The sequence below is a fragment of the Impatiens glandulifera genome, chromosome 2, assembly GCF_907164915.1.
Source record: "Impatiens glandulifera chromosome 2, dImpGla2.1, whole genome shotgun sequence".
Lineage (NCBI taxonomy): Eukaryota > Viridiplantae > Streptophyta > Magnoliopsida > Ericales > Balsaminaceae > Impatiens > Impatiens glandulifera.
The window spans coordinates 20,349,224-20,368,259 of record NC_061863.1 but is presented as its reverse complement, the minus strand read 5'-3'; the positions used below and the strand labels follow the sequence as shown (position 1 = coordinate 20,368,259).

General features: G+C 31.3%; 1 pseudogene; it reads right to left on the bottom strand.

Moving 5' to 3' along the window:
* Positions 1-6,558: 6,558 nt before the first annotated feature.
* LOC124924481 lies at positions 6,559-10,028 on the bottom strand (annotated as a pseudogene).
* Positions 10,029-19,036: the final 9,008 nt, after the last annotated feature.

Genomic DNA, 19,036 nt, shown 5'->3' with positions numbered 1-19,036 from the left:
AAATTCACACCCAATAGAGTTTTTTTTGTTTTTTTTGGCATTGGGTGGAGCAAACTAGGAGGTAGTGGAAACTTCAAGAAAGCTTTAAAAAGCTTTTAAGAAGTTATCGTGATGATTAGTAAGTGATCAATATACTTAAAATCGACATTATCAATAAATATTTGTCTAAAACCATTTGAGTTCGGTTAGCTTCATATACTACATTTTAGTTCGATTTGATGATTGGAAAATATTCCTAGACTAATTTGGAAACTATCCATCGAGTTAGATTTGTTCTATTCAATCTTAAATAGAAATGCCCAATTTCGATTTAAAAATAAAATCAAACCAGGTTGCTTTTCTTGAGCTCTACCTCAAAATGACAACCTAAAACTAGTCATGTTAGCATCTACGTGTTCTTAAGAGTATTTTTAAACAATTTTCACACAATTTGATTAAGATTTGAGCATTTTTATAAAAACTTGTGTAACATTTGTTTGAGTTAATTAGTGTTTCGATAGCCTATGCTACACTTGGCTAGTTGGCTTTTGTTCCTACATGTTTAGGCAAGATTTTGGTAAGAAGAGAATTCAATTTCAAATTTTTGGAAATTTTGCAATTTTTCGGCGAAGAAGCTTAGAACTTCGGAGAGGCCCCGACTTAGCCCTTGTGCAATGAATGATGGTCCCTTGGTGATTCAGACGAGTTTAGTAGGTTTTAGGGAAGGACTTAGTCTATTCGTTTTGGGTTTTGGTGAATATAATAGGGATTTGGTAATTTCTTATTTGGTTGTTGTTTATGTAATTTCTCATTTGGTTGCTTCCTGTTATAGTTGAAGGAGGAAGATGAAAGTTCGGCTTGGGTCACTATTGTAGAAGATTGTTCCTCCTTTTTAGTTGTGAAACAAAGTAGGTTGTTGTGACAGATGTTTCTAAAGAGATGATATGTGTCTTCTTGTTTTATTCTCTTTTGCGCTTTTACATATCGTTTCTAGCATGTTGAACTTCGGCACCTGAATCCTAACCGATGCAACAGTAAGAACTTAGATAATAAACACAGTCGATAAAAAGAATAAGGTACGATTTTAGAACAATGTAACTCCACATGAACTATGAGATGATATCAAAGATCGTTATGAAGACAATAACACCCAATAAGTTGATGAAGAATATATACACTATACAAGAAGGCTTAGATGATTCCTTTGAGAACATCAATGATTCGATTCTGATGATGATTCGTTACCAACAATTTACAAAGCATTCGTAATTTTTAAATGTTCAAAAAAAAGGCAAAATAACATCCAGAACGTTGAGCAACATTCAATTATGTTCATTAGAAATCTAAGTGAATGAAACTTCAAGAGGACAAGGAATTCGGATAATGGCACAGATCAATAAAAATATAGTACGTCGACATTGCGAGATTAAAAGACACAAGAAATGTCAATGTTTCTAAATTTTATGGCATCTGGAGTGGTGAAATAATCCTAAGAAAAGAATGAATCGATTTATAAAAACAATACTCCATTTCTAGATGACGATGATGCGTGGAGATAACCAAAGGATAATATAAAACAGTTCAAAAGATGCTCAAAAGAATGATGGATTAAAGAGACAAAATCTATAGATTTTCATCTAGAACAATTAATTTTAAAGGAAAGAATATTGACATCGGATAATATATTTTTCTAAAGCTTGTGATTTTCCAGTATTTGAACATCTTCGATATAAACTTTTCTTCAAGATGTCCATCTTGAGCGGATATTGAGACATGATCTATTTAAGAAATATTTTATTTAAAGTTTTATCGCCTATTTGAATAATTGTATAGAATATTAAGATAGTTGTATACTTTTATTAATTATGGTTAGTTTTCTAAATTCATTTAAATAAATCGATTGGGTAATTATTTCACAATCCACACATCAATAATAATATAAACAATTTTTTCGCTTCTTGTTTTCTACTCTCTTTCTTAAGCCTCAATTTTATATTAGTTTGTGATCGATCTTCGATTAGTGTATGTTTAATCTTACGCAAAATATCTAAAGATATGTTATATTGAAAACATATAAAATTTTTGTATTTAAATTAAAAAAACAGTTTAGTCTAGTTGGTGAAAAGTTATAAGATCACGGTTCAAATATTGTATAAATTATTTTTTAATTTTTTGTATAGGCCCTGAGAGATGAAGGGCTTAGACGGCTTCCTAGCTCGCCTCATCCGATCTCCTCGCGGTCCTGTTGTGCGCACAAAGAACTGTCATCGGAGAGTATTTGTCTTTAGTTATTTATTTATTTCTCTATTTTCCAGCTTTTCCCCAACTTTTCACAACAACCTTCCAAACAAGACCTTGTTGCTCGATTATAGGGCCTTTTCTAAGTCGACCACTCGACATATCTCGCTATAGGGCTGCAAATGAGCCCAGTTGTTCGGTTAAAGCTCGCGACAACTGTAACAAACTAATTATTTAATGATAATTTTGTACAATGAACAATAATTAATTTCTTATCTAATTATGACACCTATTAACTATATAATGTACAATAAACTTGTATAGAAGTTGGTTGAATATGATAATAATAGAGTCAATCTAATGATACCAAATGGTAGAGGAAGAAAGTATAATACCATTTTATCCAATTTGGGTCTCCTTCTAGTACTAAACATTCAGCCCAAAATGATAAATTTAATGTGTCCTAGCTAATACATTGTCGATTGATAACAAACACAAATTTCAAGCTTATCTTAAGTGGTATATTGTAAAAGTGCTCATTAAACTCACTGTCCCCATCCCAATAATTATTAAAAGAGATAGAGATTGAGAGTTGAATGGTCACTTTTACAGTAAAATAAGTCTTGTTCATCTTTTTCCATATATTAAAACAAATTTATGCTTATATATCCTTTTTTCATGTATTAAGATAAATTTAAACTTCGATTATTCTATACATAAGTTGGATGAATATATAAAATAACATTGATTGGTTATAAAAAAAGACGCTAAAAAAATAAATTTAATAAATTATATATAATAAAAGTATATTATATATAATATTGAAAGAGGTAAAAAGTGATTAATATATTATATATAATAAAAATAATATTAAGATATAATAATTAGTTTAGTATAAAAAGAAATAAAAATGATTAATATTTTATTTATAATAAAAGTATATTATACTTAATATTGAAAAGAGATAAAAAAAAGTATATTAATATATTATATATAATAAAAATAAATATTATGAATATAATAATTTGTATATTATAATATATAATATATAATATATTACGGATAAAAATAATTAATATATTATATATAATAGTTTATTATATATAATATTGAAAGAGATAAAAAATGTTAATATATTTTATATAATAAAAGTATAATATATATAATATTTAAAGAGAAAAAAAAGTTAATATATTTATTATATATAATATGGAGAGAAAAAAAATATATATATAATATATTTAGAGAAAAAAATAATTTATAAGATTAATAATATATAGTATAATATATAAAAAAAAAATTATTGTTATAAATTAGATTCTTCTTATAATGCAATATTCAATATTATCTAAGATAACATTTCATATTTTATCTGGGACAATAGTCATTAATTTTTACCGTTCATCACTATCTACAAATACAGTGCAAACTCTACTTTGTGGGGTGATTGGCTTTGACATATAAATAGAATGAAAAAGAAGACTAAAGTAAGTTTTCATTATTAAATTCTTATGTTACATACTACTGAATTTTATCACCTATTTAATTAATTTTTCACTTTTTCAGAAAGAGAAGACATATCAAGAAATTTTGTTGCCGGTATTTACCTCTTAAAATAAGTTAAATTTTAGTTATTTGTTTTAACATTTATTTTTTATATTAATTATTTTTAAGATTAAACATTTCATATTATTGAATGCAGGTAGTTGTACGTGTGCTATGATTGAAGAACATGAGATAAAAATACTAATAAATTGAATGTTCAAACAATTTTTATAGTTTTGTACTTTAATTTTTGAATTTTATGTTTTAGATTAGTAATGGTGATTTAATATTTTTGATTATCATGTTTTAGAATTTTGAATAGTTATGATTGTTTCATATTTTAATTTTGAAATATCATGTTTTAAATTATTAATATGTATCAAAGTTTGATATTTTAATTTTATAAATAAATTTGGTTCGAGTTCGAGTTCGAATCGAGTTTGAATCGAGTTCGAGGTCGAATCGAGTTCGAGCTTGAAAATTAAATTTTTGTTCAAGCTTTCGAGTCGAGCCGACCTTATAGGTAATATAGTCGAGTCAAATTTATAAGCTCGTTCGAGCTCGAGTTCGAGTCGAACTAATAAATACTTAATCGAGTCGAGCTCGAGCTCTAACAAGATTGAGTTCGGCTCGGCTCATTTGCAGCCCTAGTTATAATATACTACATATATAATCAGATGCTAATTAGGCTTAAGTAAGTGGTCTTAATCGTAAATGGGCTTCTAGTCTAATATGGATGTTGTTTGTATTATCCATTTTGATCGATGTTGCCAAGTAAATGTATAACTTTTATTAAAAAAATAAAATGACTAGGCTAGGAATTTGTTTAGAGAAGTTACTTTGATTGGCAGATGTATATGTATGGCATGTATATATGAATTGGTTTCAATATTAAATCATTACAAATAATGTTTATTAGTACTAAAAATGTTATTATAATTGGTTGCTCCACCATTAAATATCATTTTAAATATCATTGGGCCTATTAAGTTACAAATATGATCATGATACTGAATTGTGGACCGGCCGAGGGGACACAAGTTATATGCATAGGCTTATGAGCCTCAAATTTTCTTCCTATAGAATTATTATTAATTAATTAATATATATTATAAATCAATTAGCATATATCTTTTAATTATATATATATATTATGAAAGTTTTTACTGTATATATTATTATTATTATATATTTAATTTTTGTTAAATTTTATAATTAGAATTATTTTTTTTTTAATTTGTTGGGTGACAAAAATATTATTTGAATTGGGTCTAGATTATATATATAATAGGTATTTTATTTTACATTATTTTAAAAATGATTGTATATATTGACGGAATATAATTTCATATGTGATTCCGAGATATAAATAATAATTAAAAAAAACTCAATTTATTTAAGAGTTAGCTTATAAAAATAAATTCAATTTTTGAATGGATCAAGTTCGATAAATTAATCTTTTTTATCATAAATTATACTTATATTTATTTTAATTCTCACATATCAGATTCTATGGTTGTGTTTACACCACCTTTATTTTACTTTTTTTTATTTTGTTATACAAGAACCATTTTTAAAAAAATAATAATTTATAAATATATTATTTTTTAAATAATTTATTTATTATTAATGAAAAGTGATAAATTAAAAAAATAAAGTTATAATACTTTCACATTTAAAAATATAAAAATAAATTAAATAGTCTCCAAACATTAATATTGTTGGGAGTCAAAATAACTTTATTTACCCAAACATATCTAAATATTAATGTGGTCTATGCTTTTTAATATTCAGATTATATAAATCCCATTATTCATTAATGTGGCCTATGCTTTTTAAAACACAGATTATATAAATCTCATTATTTATTAATGTGGCCTATGCTTCACACATATTATATAAATCCCATGGCCTAAGCCTTTTAATCAACATTCATCCTGTCCAGTTTTCTTCTCCCAGCACAATTGTTTTTGATGATTTGGGGAACTACTCCATTGGCCATTGAAAATGGTAATGGAAGAAGAATAAAAAGAAAGAATTATATGACTCCACGCCAGAAGGATACTCTAAGAAAGTTCCCATCAAACACCAAAAACCTTAAATTCAGTAAGGTCTTTGATGGAGTACCAGTCATCTATTCATCAACACAGGTAACCAGTCTTAACTTCTTCATGTTCACATTCCCCGTTTAACTCTTTTCATTTTTGTGCAGAATAATCTGAGAGCAGTCATCAGGTCATTTGGTTACTTATGCGGGTGTATTAATTGCAATTTTAAAATTGTAAGTAAAGAAAACCCTCTTTTTCTTATGGTAATTTAATGTTTACTGTCATATCTATTGTTAAAGCTATTTTGTTTTTGTTTTTTAAGGTTGTCAACACACGTGAGCTTGAAATCCATGCCGGATGCCGACAGACCAAGCATCCGAACGATCGTATGAAGACAATCGCCGACTTGGTGTATGAGTTGCAGGATACTACTACACAGGAGGACTTGTATCGAGCAATGAAGACTGTGTGTGGCTCAAATATAAACATTTCGAATTTTGGTTTATGGAAAGGTTAGTTATTTGTCCCTTATATTCTAACAGATTACATTTAGACATCATGTTTTGCTTACTATTCCTATTTGTTTCATCAGATAAACATCAAGCTGCAATTCAGAGGCGGGGAGGAGTTCCTGATAATTGACATAAGAGAAAGACAAGGAGCAATGGAAAACTAGCTTTGCTTTTATTTTCTTTTCTTGGACAAATTTATATCAACTATTTTTATTGACTTGTGTTAAACTTTGTACTCAAACTACTTCATCAATAGACAATACTTTTACAGAATTATTATTAACCTCTGTTTTTGAGTTCTCTTTTTTCTCATCTTCTTCATTTTTATCATTGTCCAGAAGGTCAACAGGAGCTACATGATTGATCTCTTGCTTATTATTTAAGCTCCTTTTTTCTTACTTTTTCCCCATATGACCAAATATAATCCAACAACTATTACAGCAACTATTACAACTGATCTACAAACTTGCAGAGAAAAAGATCAAATATAATATAAGACCATTCCAACCTAAAAACTCATTTGCAAATCAAAAATAATATTATTAGAATATTAATATTTTTAGAATATTTCTTTTTTATACTAATTTTTTAACCTTATTAATATTATCTATATATTTATCAACTTCAAATATTTAACTCCAATCTTTTCTTATTTATTTAATAAAGTTAATTATAAATTAATAATTCATACCTAACAAAAAAAAAATAATTAAGTAATATATTTAAATAAACAAACATAATATATTAAAAAAAATTATTTAAAATAATAAATTTATATGTTTATTCGTAACTATAAAATATAAATAAATAAGATAAAATTTTAAATATAATATAATTTAATGATTTAACTATACATTTACAAATATTATAACTTTTATCTTAAAAAGAAAAACAAAATAAGTTTAAGGCTTAATTTTAATTATAAATATATAAAGTTATATATAAAAAAAAAAAATTGCTCATTTTGAGAAAATGGTCAAAATGGGGAGCCAACGCAAAGGGAGGGCTTGCTGCGATTAAAGTGAAAAATGGCACGCATAATGAGATTTGCTCTAGTCTTCCAATGTTTTGGTTTGTTTTTCATAAAAAGGACTATTATTACTTTCCTACCCAGACTTATTTGTCAGAAAGAAAAAAAGATCCCATTATGGTAACAAGGACCATGCTGAAAGGGTTAAATGAAGTCACAAAGACAGGTCCTTTCTCCTCCCACTTGTAATGAAATATAATAATTAATGCCTGAACTGATAACCCTGCAATAACCCCCAATAAACCATATCTTAACATGAAGACACTAAAAATGGAAAAAGAAGAAATGGTAGTACTCATGGGTGGGTGAATCCAGGATTTTTTTTTATTGGGCTAAAAATATTATTAATATCTATATATCTATATATATATATCTATATATATATATCTATATATATATATATATATATATATATATATATATATATATATATATATATATATATATATATATATATATAATTAATGATGTTTAATTTTTAAAGTGTCCGGATTGTCGGGTCGAGAGTTGTGGTTAATTTGGATACTTGAGTCGGATTGTGGGTTAACCCGCCCATAAACTTAAAACGGTTAAAAATAAAATTAAAAATGTTAGAGGTATGTTTCAAACTTGCAACCTAATAAAACAAGTACAACCCTTTAACCAACTAGGCTACTAAGACTTTATATTTTAAATTCAACACCAAATTTGATGAACGCGGGACGTTTTAACATTAATATAAGTTCAACTTTTTAACTAATTAATATATATATATATATATATATATATAAAAATATAATGATGCTGAGTAAATGGATACTTGGGTCGGATTATGGATTGACCCATCTATAAATTTAAAACAGTTAAAAATAAAATTAAAAATGTTATCCGTAATTTTTTTCCATAGTTTTTTATATTATTAATCGTGCAAATGCACGGGCTAAATGTTAGTTACACTAATACTGGTAATAAATAAAAACATTAATCAAATTGTTCCATGAATATCTTATTAAAATAAAATAAATATATAAAATTTAATTAAAGATAAGAATATTCCATTTAAAAAATAAAGAAATTTATAAATTTAAAACTATATAGTTGAAGAATAATTAAATTTAAAAATGTAAAAAGTTAAACTATTTAAACTTTCAATAAAAAAACTAAATATATAGAAAATATGAAAATATAATAAATGAGTCTAATTAGACTAGAATATATAAAATTATAAAAATATATTATTAAGTGAATAGACATCTAAGAAAAAAAATGATAGATCATTTAAATGTATAGAGAGAGACCTAGTTTGATCACTTGAACTCTTCACTCCAATGCCAACTGGACTATATAACATATTTGTTATTCATATACATATATAATTATATTGTTTTAAAATTCTACCCTGGGCCACGTCGTTCCGCCGTTGGTAGTACTCCATAAAGGGCAGCTAAAAGCTTGGAGTCAAAGTGCAAAGACCAAACCTGGGCATTTCCTCTCTGGGTAAAGAGTGTAAGAACAGTCCCTTGTAATGATCCTGTTAGGCAGATCAGTGGCGTGAGAGAAAGTGAAGCTGGATAAGATTTCAAGGTGATTGCCTATATAAAATTTTAACAAGATGATGATCAGGACATTTTACAAGAATTTTGAATTATGAGAATGGAGTGTGAGTAATTGATGAATAATCACTTGTAAAATGTAGAAACTAGCCCAGCAGAAACAACCAACTATGATCATAAGAGAGCCCTTGATGTTGTTGTCTTGGTTTGACTCAGAAGAAGAAGAGACATTATATGTTTCTTGGTGTTGGGTCCATGGTAAGCCCAAGTTTGGACCTTTGACTAATGTCATAATCATAGCTCCTCCAACTGTCACTAAGGTTCCCACAATCTTGTCCTGACTCCAACTTTCTTGACTTCGACATTCTCAAGCCTGTCATGAATATTAATTACTAAACAAACAAATTTCTCAGTTAACAAAAGGAAAACTAATTTACCTGAGTAACCAAGCCATTACAAATGTGAGAGCTGGAAGAATATTTGTCATGGCTGTTCCAAATCTTGCTGTTGTGTACTTAATCCCAATATAATATAAGTTCTGTTCTAGAACCGACCTAAATAACAATTTTCGACACAAATCAAAATAAACTCTTGTATTTATTTGTATAATTTAAAGTTATAGTCATACTCTAATAGTGGGCAATTTGAGGAAATGACCCTAAAGAGGGGTCAAATTATGTTTGGTACGGGCCCATGTTTTTTATAGCGCTGGTGACCCCAAACTTTTTAATGACCATTATACCCCTGCGTCACGCACCCTCCAGATGCGTGACGCACCCTAAACCCTATAAAGTCATAATTTTTTTTTCATTTTCGATTCATTTTCTCTCATCCACCCCCTTTCTTCCCCGTCTTGTCCGCTCCGCCGTGAACCCTAATGGTGGCGGAGAAGACTTTCTCTTCTTTTTCATCGCCGAAGAACCAATCGAAGAGGCACCGTCGACCATTCCACCATATTCAATGGCCTATAGCTGCGAAGAACTTCCAACGGAGACGAGTTTGCACAGCGCGGAGGATTTTGAACAAATTGACATTTCATTCGACCATTCCACTATATTCGTTTATATTTTGTGTTTATTTCGTGATTGTTTGTTTCGATTTCCTATACAGTTCGTGTAGATTTCCTTTACAGAACGTTCCTCATTGATTCGCTGATTCGTTGAATGCAGGTTGTTTGTTTGGTAGGATGCGTCAACTCGGATGCGTCAACTCGGATGCGTCAAGATGGATGCGTCTACTCGGATGCGTCAACTCGGATGCGTCAAATAGGATACGATGCGTCACATTTATTTTTATTTTATATAAAAACCCAAATAAGCCTCGACCACTATTCATGCTCTCTCTCTCTCTCTCTCGCACCCGACGACGCACCTGCCTCGATGTCTCTTCCTGTTCGTCTTCGTCTTCGTCTTCTCGTTCATTCATTGACTTCATCAGGTTAGTTTTAGTTATGTTGGTTTATGTTATGGTTCGTTCATTCATTGATTTATGTTCATGTTAGGTTTTAGGGTTGGTTGCTTCTTGTTTGCAAATGGTTCATTCATGGTTTATGTTAGGGTTTAAGGTTGCTTCATGCTTGCAAATGGTTCATACATGTTTTATGTTAGGGTTTTATGGTTGCTTCTTGCTTTCAAATGGTTCATGCATGTTTTATGGTAGGGTTTTAGGGTAGGTTGCTTCCTGCTTTCAAATGGTTCATGCATGTTTTATGTTAGGGTTTAGGGTAGGATGCTTCTTGCTTTCAAATGGTTCATGCATGGTTTATGGGTTGGGCTGCGTCACTCAGTTTCGTCACTCAGTTTCGTGACGCAGCTGCGTGACGCAGCTGCGTCACGCAGTTGCGTTACGCAGTTGACAGTTGTTTCTAGCTATTTTGACGGTTGTTTTTCTTCTCGTTTGTTTATATTTGTTGTGAAAGGTTTTCACAAACATTGTTGTTTTTGTTTTCCCTTTTGTAGATGGCAGACTTCATGGTTTATGATTTTCCTGGTAGTATTTCATTGAAATCTGTCCTAGCCCTGAAAAAAGTATCTGATAGGTTTGAAGCGTCGGGTCTTATGGAGAGGGCTCTAAATTCCCAATTTCAGTATTTATTGAAAGGAGTCCCAGACTTGTTGTTCTCAGGGACAATTTTACATCAGTTGCTGCTTCGGAAGGTTAAGGCCAATTTGAATAGGATGATTTTCAACTTGAATGGGGAGGAATATACTTTTGGTCTGAAAGAGTACGCATTGATTACAGGCCTCAACTTCGACAGATTGCCTATATACAAAGATGAATGCCGAGGTTGTCCACCCTTGCTGATAAAATATTTCAAAAGGAATACGACAATTCGAATGCTGGAGTTGGAATCTATTTTTATGAAATGCACCGATAAGGAAGACGCATGGAAGATCGGGCTGATCTGCTTGATTAACAAGTACCTCTTCTCATATGACCCAAAACGGATTTTAAATCTCAAAATCATCCATATGGTTGAAGTTGTTGAAGATTTCCTCCGATTTCCATGGGGAAAGTTGTCCTTTAGATTCACCATGAGGAGTCTTGACCAGGACATGAAACACCACAGGTCCGTATATATGTCCAGGAAAGGGAGTGGAGTTACTAATTCTTTTGCTTATAACGTTTATGGGTTTGTACTAGCACTACAAGTGTGGAGCTATGAGATCATTCAAAACTTTGTCCCTAAATTCGCCACAAGGAAAGATGTTGATGGCCCTTTTCGCCCAAGGATACTGTTGTATCAATCCAAAAGGAAAAATACATTTAAAGAGGTACAATCTGCCTTTAATAGCGCTGTGTTTTCTAAGATGGAAGAGTCCTCCACGGAGACGAGTTTGTACAGTGGGGAGGATTTTGAACAAATTGACAATTCATTCGATGATTTGTTTGAGGGAGTTACTGATGGGGGAAAAAAGAGAAAGGCTAATGAAGATGAAGATCAAGATGTTGATGAAGAACCTGCTACTGTCCAACCTTCCAAGAGGAAGAGGAAGGTTGAATATGATGATATATCCCCCCCCCAGCAAAGCAGCCACCAAGCGTCGTAGCCTGCGTAACATGAGTCCCCCATCCGCAACTTCAACACCTACATCATCACCGGCACCTGCACGTAAACCGGCACCGGCATCTCCTGTTCAGATAAAGGATGCCGAAGTGATAAAGAAGGATGTCGAAGAGATAAAGAAAGATGTCGAAGAGATGAAGAGAGACATAAGAGACATCAAATTGAATCAACAAAACTACTTTATTCGGTTTGAAAAGATGATTCTCAGTCTAAGCAACTAGTTTGCCAGCCATGTCACCAACCAGGTAATTCTGTTTGAGCTTTCTGTTTTTTACTACTTTATGTCTGACGCATCTTGGTTATTGTTTGGTTCTGAGGTTCTGTTTGGTTGTTGCTTGACACATCTTGCGTGACGCAGCTGCTTGACGCATCCTGAATATAAATTCTTTTCAATTTTGTAGCAGGAGCAAAAGGAGAATGACATCGGTCTGAATGACATTCGTGACGAAGAAGAGGAAGAAAAGGAGAATGCCATTGGTCTGAATGACATTCTCGATGAAGAAGAGGAGCAAAAGGAGAATGAGAAGGTTAATAATGGAGCCATTTTGCAGGACAGTCTTGAATAGGAGCAGAAGAAGATTGAGAATGAGAATGATCCGTCGATAGAGAACATTCTTCATGAGGCAGTTGTCGAGAATGAGAAGGTTGTTGAGGATCCGCCGATAGAGAACATTCTTCAAAAGGCAGTTGTTGAGAATGAGAAGGTTGTTGAGGATCCGAATGACAACCTTGTTAAAGATCCTATTGAAGGGGAGAACAAAGAAGAAGGGGAGAAGAAAGAAGAAGTGGAGAACAAAGAAGAATGGGAGAAGCCAGTGAAGAGAAAGCCTATACAAAAGACTTTTCAGAAGAAGGTGGGGAAGAAGGTGGGGAAGAAGAAAGAGGAAAATGATGAAGATGAACTTCAAATATGCAATACTCCTCCTCCTCTTCCTAAGAAAGTCATATTGGTCACGAGAAGGAATAGGAGGCCGAAGCATGATCCAGATTTCACCGACCCTAATCTGAAACAGCCCAAGTTAAAAGATCCTATCACCATCAATCCACTTCTAAAATATGACGATCAACTTCTTCATCAATTGCAAACATGGCTTAAAGATCCAAAAACTGACGACACAAAAATTGAGCTCCAAACTACGTTAGGTGATAAGGCATTATTTCGCCGATTGCTAAAAAGGTTCACCTGGCTACAAGATGATGTAAGTAATATTCATGTTAGAATAATTTCACATTTGCAGATTGTATTTTAAATGTTTTTCTCTCGTGTAGGAAATCGATGCAGGCTGCTTCATTCTGAGAAGAAGATCTTGGCTATATCCAAAGACATATAAGAAGAACTTCTTTATTGGAGATTGTTGGCTCCACACCAGGTTCACTACTAGTTACCCTGAATTTAAGAAAAGTCGTATTGAGTATGACATTGAAAACTTTTTCGAATACTTCTTGGGCAATGAAAACAACTTTATGAATAGTTGGAAAGTATGCGATCATATATATATTCCTTTGAACATCAAAGACGTCCACTAGATACTTTGTGTTGTCCGTCTACAGCAATGGCGCGTAGACGTATATGACTGTGATCCTGGATGTTATGCTAATCTTGATGAATTTGTGCTACCGATGTGCGAAATGATTCCGGTTATATTTGACAAGGCAATGCCTCTTGAAGATAAACAAAAATTTCCTTTGCTTAACCCTGATTCCGTTTTGCCATACACAAGACTTCCAGAGTCAGAAGTCCCCAAAGCAACTAAGAGTGGAGATTGTGGTGTCTTTGTACTAATGTATATTGAGTACTTGACTGCAAACCTGAATCTAGCAGAAGTGACCTCAAATGAGATGAAAGCTTGGAGAGAAAAGTGGGCAGTGAGGTTATTTCATGGACTTGTAGATCCATAGGTTATTTATGAAACTTTTGTACTGATATCAAATTTTTGTAATGTTAATCCCAAACCTTTATAATATGGTTGATTTAATGATATGGTTGATGTTATATATGTTATTGTAATAGGTTGTGCACCAATTATTTTAATGCCTTAAGTACACAGTTATACAAATCATGTCTAATGTAATAGGTTCTGCACTAATGTAAACCATGTTACACAATTATTTTAATGCCTTAAGTTACACAGTTTCGTCACGTAGCTGCGTCATGCAGTTGCGTGACGCAGTGAAAACCTTTAGCAGTTATCTGAATGCACCCTGTCCCTATATTACATCATCCAGCTAACACCAGAAAATGAGTGTACAAAAATACCAAAAACAACATTCACTGAATGCAAAGACAACATTGACTGAATCCTTGATACAATACACTTTACTTGGTAATAAGTCTACAAAAAACAACATTAACACCTCAACACAAGACTTGACTTGGTAATAAGTCTACAAAAACAACATTAACACCACAACACAACACTAACAAGTTCATTCTAAGCTAATGGCTCGTAAGATTGAGATGATGGCTCGTACAGTTGAGATGATGGCTCGTAGAGCTGAGATGATGATGAGGGCTCGTACAGTTGAGATGATGATGGCTCATTCTGCTGAGATGATGAGGGCACATGCTGCTGAGATGATGAGGGCACATGCTGCTGAGATGATGAGGGCACATGCTGCTGAGATGATGAGGGCTCATGTTTTCGAGACTTTTTCACTTTGAATTCAAAATGATAAGCCATCGCATATTTATATAGCGTCAGTTGAAGTTCTTTTTTAGTATCAAATAACGTACCGACTTCCAATACGGTTTCACTAGTTAACGCCAATGCAAATGAAGGGTATGTCGGTGATACGTCTGTCGGGTCTGTCGATGGTGTACCCATTGATGGTCTTGCACTAGATGGTGTACCCATTGACGCTCTTGCACTAGATTGTGTACCCATTGACGCTCTTGCACTAGATGGTGTACCCATTGACGCTCTTGCACTAGATGGTGTACCCATTGGTGTAGGTATTGACCGGTGCGGCGTGCGTGCAATTGCTGATGCAGGACTAGTAGTAGCTTGGAAGTCACTTACCCGTTCATAATTAAAGTCAATAACTCGTTCATGATTAATCAGTTCATGATGAGCACATTCATCTTCTTTTCCTCCTCCTTCATTTTCACTTTCAAATAAAATCTGTTGAGAAACAACTCGAGAAACAACGCCGGGTATAGTTTTTTGAGTAATGATTGGTAGTGTACTATCTTGACTTGGGTACTTCTCTACTAATGAGACACAAAGTGGTGACGAAGATGACGAACTTCGACCCGATATCAACCGTGATAAATACATGCCCACATCTTTATCTCCTTCAATAACAACAGGGAGGAAGTTTTGCAGAAGGATCATACATGACTTTAATCACTAAATCATATGCAAACTTTTGAGCGTTAATCGTCTCATAGATTATATCAACTAATTCAGCAAATGTAGTACATTGGGGTATATCCATAGTTTTGCATGATTGTGCAGAGAAAGACCTGGTACCATTGGCTGCAATTTGCCACTCTCCATTGTACACAACAAATACGTCAGCAAATACTTCAGCTGCAATTGAAAAAAATGATAGTATCAATCGAGAGACACCGTAACAATGAAATGCAAGTAATAGCTATAAATGGTCTAGGGTGCGTTACGCAGATGCGTAACGCAACTGCGTTACGCAACTGGATGACGCACCCGGATTCCGCCGCAACGGTGGCATTCACCTACTCATTCCCTAATCACTAAACCCTAACAAACAAAGCGTGGAAAGAGAGAAATAAAGGAAGGAGAAAGAATACCAGTAGCAGAAAGAGACATCTCCTTCGTTGGGATTCCGTCGTCTGCGTTGGGATTCCTTCGTCGATGGTTGTTCTTTTTAGAGAGAAGGAGGAGAAAGGGAAGTGAAGAAAGAGAAGAAGAAAGAAAGAAATGAAAAGAAATGGAAAAACTGGGAATTTTTTTAATTATATAGTAAGGGCATTGTGGACTTTTCACAATGCCCTCGGGTGCGTCACGCAACTGGAGGGTGCGTGACGCAATAGGGACATTTTCGGCAGAAAAAAGTTTGGGGGTCACCAACGCTATAAAAAACTTGGGCCCGCACTAAACATAATTTGACCCCTCTTTAGGGTCATTTCCTCAAATTCCCCCTAATAGTCCAGCAACATAATCTTCAAATAATTTGTTAATCTATTAAATTTATAAATAAATATTTACAAATATAATTTAATATTTTATTTTAATAAATTTAGATATGTTGTTTTATTTTTTTAATAAATATATATTATTTAATTTTTTTTATATATTAGTTTAATCAATAACTATATTTTCATGGACGAATCTATGTAGGGGGTTGGTTGGGCTGAAGGCCACCCCGAAAAAAAAAACTTTTTTTTACTGTTAAAATGTGACATTACCCCTTAATTATTAAAAAAAATTTAATAGAATTCACTATTTTATCTATTTAATTATTAAAAAATGATAAAACTTTCTTTTATTTACCCGTTTTATCAAAAAAAAAAAAAAAAATTGGTTTTTTACTTTAGCCTACCCTAAAAATTTTAAGTCCACCACTACCAAATTCTGAGTCTGTCCCTGTATATTCTCATTCTTGTATAGTTGTGTTCTTAATATCAGATATAGCGTTTGTTTAAAGTTTTTTCATTATTATAAATACTCATTATTTATAAATATTATTTATATATAGAAAATGACTTATTTACAAATTAAAATAACATTTTGAGTTTAATTTGTAATACTTAACATACAGATGCTAGAAAAATTACCATATAATATAGGATGTTACAAAATTTACAATACTTTTTTGTGAAGCTAAGAAACTAGCTAGGATGATTTAACAATAATTTTAACGGTTATTTTTTTTATTCTTAATTTTTAAATAAATCATGTCTACTTCTAATTAGTATTTATGAAATTAAAATTCTTAAACAAATATTATATCACTACATAATAATAAAAACACAAAATAAAAAGATTAGTTATTTATTAAAAATTAAAATAATATATATAAAGGTTCTTTACAACCAAATCAAGAACAGAACCAAGTACCAAAATCATTATCATTCTCTCTTTTATATTAAATGTTTTAAAATAATATATTACAAATAATTTATTTATTAACTAATTATTTAAAATTCATAAATTATATTATTGAAAATTATATTTTTAAAAAGTGTTAATTTGTTTAACCGTTTTTTTTGTTGAAAGATAAGTTTGAAATAATAATTAATTTTATAAAGTTTCCTCTAGTGAGGTGGTTCAACCGGTCGACGTCATCGGTCAAGGCTGTAAATACGTCAACAAGTTGTGACAAAATCGTGATAACAATAGTTGTATCTATCTTATCAACTGGGTCAAGAGGAAGTCGAGAAATCATTTCACATACTTGCACTCTTTTCGTTAATGAATTAGGGTGATAACTTTGTTTAGCAACTAATGCAGTTATTCTCTGGTAACTTTATAAAATATTCTCTCATTGTGACATTAAGATCCTTCATATATGCCATCATAGAATCAGATTTACTTCTCTTACCTTTTCTTCCTTTTTCCACATCACTAGTTCTTGCATTAACTAATCCCGATAGAAGTTCTTTTTCAACATTTTGATTCTCCATATCATCATTTTCAACTTCATTTTCCATTGATGCCATTGCTTCTACAGGTCCTTCAATAAATTCTCTAGTCGCTCTATGTTTTCCAAACACAATACACCAGTTGTCATATAATAGAAGAGGTTTGTCTCTCAGTCCATGTGCATTAGGATCAACCTAGTCAAAATAAAAATTAAAAGCAATATTAACTAAAAATGATTTACCTTTGCATGTGACTCCCAAACAACATCAACATCAAAAGTAATGCTTTTATCTATATCATTCCATCCAAATCCTGATAAAGTACGTATTCGTTCAACATCAATGTATATTCTTTTCCAAACCTTAATTTTTGAGTCAATATGTGGCGTAAGGTGCAAGTCAATACTAGGAAACTCAACTACCGTTTTTTCATACAAAACATTTAGATTTCCTAATCGAAATGCATTATCTGTCATCATTCCTAAGCTCACAATATCTTTCAATTCTCCAATAAGAATTTATTGTTCTTTGTCCGTCCAACTTCTTCTACTAATAACCTTCCTTTTCCCTATTTTATTAATTTGATGAGCCTGTACATAATAATCTTGACTATCCATTAATAAACATTCATAACATAAAAGATAATATAAAACATAATAAAAACATATAGTATTAAACAAATTAGAATATACTTGTCATTTTTGTAAGGTTGCATAAATGAAGGAAAGTCCTTTTATCCATTCTTAACAAGTCAATACTTGTAGTATCGTTGTTTTTTGTTATATCTTATTTATTGTGCTTGTTCTAAGTTGTGCTGGATTGATATATGGAGGAATACAATGAAATGTAGATTGATATCTCTCATAGGCAAATATCATAACCATGTTTAGCAAACAACAAAGTTCTTGTTCATTTTGTATAGTTTCAAAAACTATACACAATGTATTATTATTGTCATGATCATCTTCTTCATCATTGTCATATTCAACATCATTATTATCCATCTATTAATCAAAATTAAAAAATAATATTATTAAAAAAACAACGTGATATTAAAGTTATCTATAAAGATTATCATCTATTACACATAATTGAAGACTGTAATACTAAAGTTATCTATTACATATAATTAGAGATTGTAGTTACAAATAGTTGGAGGTAGTTGTAATTATCATTACACATATATTTTAATTACTCTTATAAAAATCATATAGTTACTTTTTAAAGATCCTAAGTTACTCCTATAAAGATAATACAATTACTCCTATAAAGATCAAATAGTTACTAATATATTTTCAGTTACTCCTATAAAGATTAACATCTATTACACATAGTTGGAGTATGTAATACTAAAATTATCTATTACACATAGTTAGATACTGTAAAAATCAATTACTCCTATAAAGATCATCATTTATTTACAAATACCTATAAAGATCATCATCATTACACATATATTTTCAGTTATCCTTATCAAGATCAACATCTATTACACATAGTTGGAGACTGTAATACTAAAATT